We start from the raw sequence: 4,921 nt of genomic DNA on the forward strand, positions 1-4,921 counted from the left end.
ACGTGACCTGTAGGCTAAATCAATATCTCATCAATCAATGCTAGCACATATAAGTCGGAGTCACCTATAGTGACCTGTACGACTTATTCATATCTCATCACATATCTCATCAATCATGACTAGCATATAAGTCGAAGTCACCTATAGTGACCTGTACGACTTATTCATATCTCATCACATATCTCATTAATCATGGCTAGCATATAAGTCGAAGTCACCTATTGTGACATGTACGACTTATCCATCTCTCATCAATCAATGCTAGTCAATAGCTCAATAACATGCTAGCCAATAGCTTAATAACATGCTAGCCAATAGCTTAATAACATGTTAGCCAATAACTCATCAATATGCAATAACATGCTAGCCAATAGCTCATCAACATGCTGGCCAATAGCTCATCAATATACAATAACATGCTAGCCAATAGCTCATCAATATGCTAGCCAATAGCTCAATAACATGCTAGCCAATAGCTCATCAATATGCTAGCTAATAGCTCATCTACCAAATCCTGCACACGAGTCAGAACCACCTAAAGTGGTATGTACAACAGACTGGGTGTAAATAAATATGCTCAAGTGCTACGATCATGTGAAGGCTGTGTGAAGTATCGCAAGTCACCTACGAGTCGGAACCACCTAATGTGGTATGTACAACAGGCTGTCACCTACCTTGGATTCAAGGTGAGCGTGTGGTGCGGGAGGTGAACGATCACGTGAAGGCTAAGCCTTGGCCACGGGCGGGAGCACTAACACCGGGGTGCAAGTTTATGAGCTCTAATATATCTTAACACAATCATACTCACTACCAATATTATCATCAAAGTGTACTCACCTAAAGCTTACCTGAGCGGCTGCAGCGACATTTGACACTTCAAAGCATTCACAATAATTAGGTTCATGTAATATATATAAGAATATGCCATGATGCAAATCTAAGAATTAGGCATTTCATAGTATTCCCAAAATATATAATACGCCGTAAAATATACAATCAATAATGCCCTACTCCCAATACTTTCCGGAATAATTGTCGATGAGATATATATGTTTATTGAGATCTATAGCATGATATTCATGTGGATTTTGTTATGACGTGTTTGGGATCGAGATAGATATGTATTCTATTTTTTGAGAAATTATACAGGTGTTACGGCGAGGGGCTATTGCCTTTGGTAATTGAAATTGGTTTGAAAAGTTTTGTTCACTCACTAACATTTTCTATTTTTGCATCCCTTCAGGTTCTAGCAGCAGAGTTCCGTATCGACGAGGATTCGTGGCACTTTCCAGTACAAATGTCTTCTTATGATGGTATAATCATTATCTTACCTTATTGTACTATACCTATACTTTGTATCACGCATGAAATGGGTCTAGACCTACTCACTGCACACTCGTGTACTTAGGCTCTTTTAGATTTTAAATTTATTCACATTTTATACACTATCACACTTTATAGTTTCGTCACCTTCCAGGTGTCGGCCAGTACGCCTCGATTTGGAGTCCTAGTGGATATTCCGAGTCAGGGTGTGTCATTTTTTCAGTGAGATTAGTGGCCACTATTTACATAAACAAACAATCCATACGATTCTCCTATTAAAATTCTTGTAGGAAACCAACTTGTCTCCTTATTTTAATATAAGTAATTTAGGATCAATTTTCAGTTTCATTCTTTTATGAAGTAGGACATCCAAACCTCTTCGAATAAGGCTTTGTAAACCAATTTGAACTCAAACATCCGGCCAAAATACACCTGTAATTATGCTCATATTCTAATAATACTTGTGTCTGCCTTATCAAGTAACCTACTTGTCCATCCACTTATAATTGACATATCCTAATCGTATCTATATCATAATCGAATCATGCCTTCTTTTTTATTATCATCTAAAGATCGGATATATATATATATATATAAATCATTTAATTTGGAGATCGTTTTTTCTTCATGCAAGCCAAAAAAAATTGACAATTTTAGTAAACAAGTAACATCTGTCACATCCCGGCCCGGGTGGGACCACTTCCTAGGCCCGACTCCACCACCGTAGCACAATATTGTCCGCTTTGGGCTTACCATTCCCTCACGGTTTTGTTTTTGGGAACTCACGAGCAACTTCCCAGTGGGTCACCCATCATGGGATTGCTCTAGCCCCCTTCTCGCTTAACTTCGGAGTTCCTACGGAACCCGAAGCCAGTGAGCTCCCAATAGGCCTCGTGCTAAGTAGGGATGAGAATATACATTTAAGGATTACTCCCCTGGGCGATGTGGGATGTCACAATCCACCCCCCTTAGGGGCCCGACGTCCTCGTCGGCACATTTCCGGCCAGGGATTGGCTCTGATACTAAATTGTCACATCCCGGCCCGGGGCGGATCACTTCCCAGGCCCGCTCCACCACCGTAGCACGATATTGTCCGCTTTGGGCTTACCATTCCCTCACGGTTTTGTTTTTGGGAACTCACAGAATATGTTGTGCCAAAACCTCAGAATAAAGTGCAAGTGCTCAGGTATAAACATATCCCTGTCATATAATCTGGCAGCCGGAGTCACCTAACGTGACCTGTACGGCTGAGTCTAGAGCTCAAATCTCAATCTCACTAACTGGACCTGCACACGAGTCGGAACCACCTAAAGTGGTCTGTACGACAGGCCTGGGTATAGTACATATAAACGCTCTAGTGCTACGATCACGTGAAGGCTGGGCGAGTAATCGCGGGTCACCTACGAGTCAGAACCACCTAGAGTGGTCTGTACGACAGGACTGTGCACCTAACTTGGATCCAAGCTGAGCGTGTGGTGCGAGAGGTGAACATCACGTGAAGGATTGTGCCCAACTCTGGGCGGGAGCACTAACACCGGGGGTGCAGGTTATGAGCTCTCTATGCATCTCAATCACCACTGAATGTAAACATAAATCACACTTACCTGACACTTACCTGTGCGTCTGCAGCACCAATACACACACATATATAAATGCAAGTAACCATGCATAACAAATGGCAATATAACATATGGCATATGACGAATAAACAATTCAAATCATTTTTCGGGAAAATATAAGTATATAGGTATATACGGAAAACCAAAAGCCCACTCACTGGTATGTGGAAGGGTCGTAACCCCCCTGCCTCGAGTGACCACGCTCGTCCTCGGGATAGGTATCACCTATATGCGAAACAACTACAAAAACGTTAATTTTAAAGCACATAACCAACCTTTAGAAATAACTTCTCAAACAATGCTCAAATGGGGTGTATGAATACACCAACGTGATCTACTCAACCTCAGGAACATCCCTATATTTTTAAAATAATTTTTCACCGTTGCACGCGCCGGCCAAGGCACGGCCACACGCGCCTGCCAAGCGTAGGCACGTGCCTGGCACGCTGACGGCGTCAGTTGACGTCGTCAGGAATATTCCATTATCTTTAACGGTAACCGTCAACGGCGTCAGGAATATTCCGTCAGACTTGACGGAATATTCCGTCGTCTTCTCCAGCGAGGCTCCGGCTGCCAGATTATATGACAGGGATATGTTTATACCTGAGCACTTGCACTTTATTCTGAGGTTTTGACACGACATATTCTTGAGCATGATTGTTATATATATATGTCTATTTTCTGGGAAGTATATAGGTTTTACGGCGAGGGGTTAGAACTTATTTGTTAAATGGTTTTCGAAAAGTTTTGTTTTTGCCCACTCACGCTTTTGTTTTGCGCCTCTCCAGGTTCTAGTTGGCTAGCACGTTTGGTGGTTTCCCAGAGGATTTCCCCGGCATATCTGACAGACGAACACCAGCGTAGGGCCACCTTCGGGTATACTGTTGTTGTGTCGTTTTCTTTTGGACTGCTTTAGGCTTTATGCTCTGAACTTAGCGTCACACTTACGCTTGCACTTGTTATTAATTTGTGTAAGACTAGTTTTTAATTATTCGTACTATTTATATTACTATTTTATAAGCTTCCGCACTGTGCATATGGTTACGTCACCTTCGCGTGACGGCCAGCATGCCCTGATCTCAATCGGGGTGTGTCATTTTGTATTGTGACATCCCACATCGCCCAGGGGAGTGATCCTTAAATGTATATTCCCATCCCTATTTAGCACGAGGCTTATTGGGAGCTCATTGGTTTCGGGTTCCGTAGGAACTCCGAAGTTAAGCGAGAAGGGGGCTAGAGCAATCCCATGACGGGTGACCCACTGGGAAATTGCTCGTGAGTTCCCAAAAACAAAACCGTGAGGGAATGGTAAGCCCAAAGCGGACAATATCGTGCTACGGTGGTGGAGTCGGGCCCGGGAAGTGGTCTCACCCGGGCCGGGATGTGACAATTTGGTATTAGAGCCTAACCTTAGTCGCGTGTGTGCCGACGAGGACGTCGGGCCCCTAAGGGGGGTGGATTGTGACATCCCACATCACCCAGGGGAGTGATCCTTAAATATATATTCTCATCCCTACCTAGCACGAGGCCCTTTGGGAGCTCACTGGCTTCGGGTTCCATAGGAACTCCGAAGTTAAGCGAGAAGGGGGCTAGAGCAATCCCATGATGGGTGACCCACTAGGAAGATGCTCGTGAGTTCCCAAAAAAAAAAAAACCGTGAGGGAATGGTAAGCCCAAAGCGGACAATATCGTGCTACGGTGGTGGAGCGGGCCCGGGAAGTGATCCGCCTCGGGCCGGGATGTGACAATTTGGTATCAGAGCCTAACCTTGGCCGCGTTGTGCCAACGAGGACGTCGGGCCCCCAAGGGGGGTGGATTGTGACATCCCACATTGCCCAGGGGAGTGATCCTTAAATGTATATTCTCATCCCTACCTAGCACGAGGCCTTTTGGGAGCTCACTGGCTTCGGGTTCCATGGGAACTCCGAAGTTAAGCAAGAAGAGGGCTAGAGCAATCCCATGATGGGTGACCCACTGGG

Source organism: Pyrus communis, chromosome 5 (assembly GCF_041283825.1).
Source record: "Pyrus communis isolate YQ-2024b chromosome 5, ASM4128382v1, whole genome shotgun sequence".
Lineage (NCBI taxonomy): Eukaryota > Viridiplantae > Streptophyta > Magnoliopsida > Rosales > Rosaceae > Pyrus > Pyrus communis.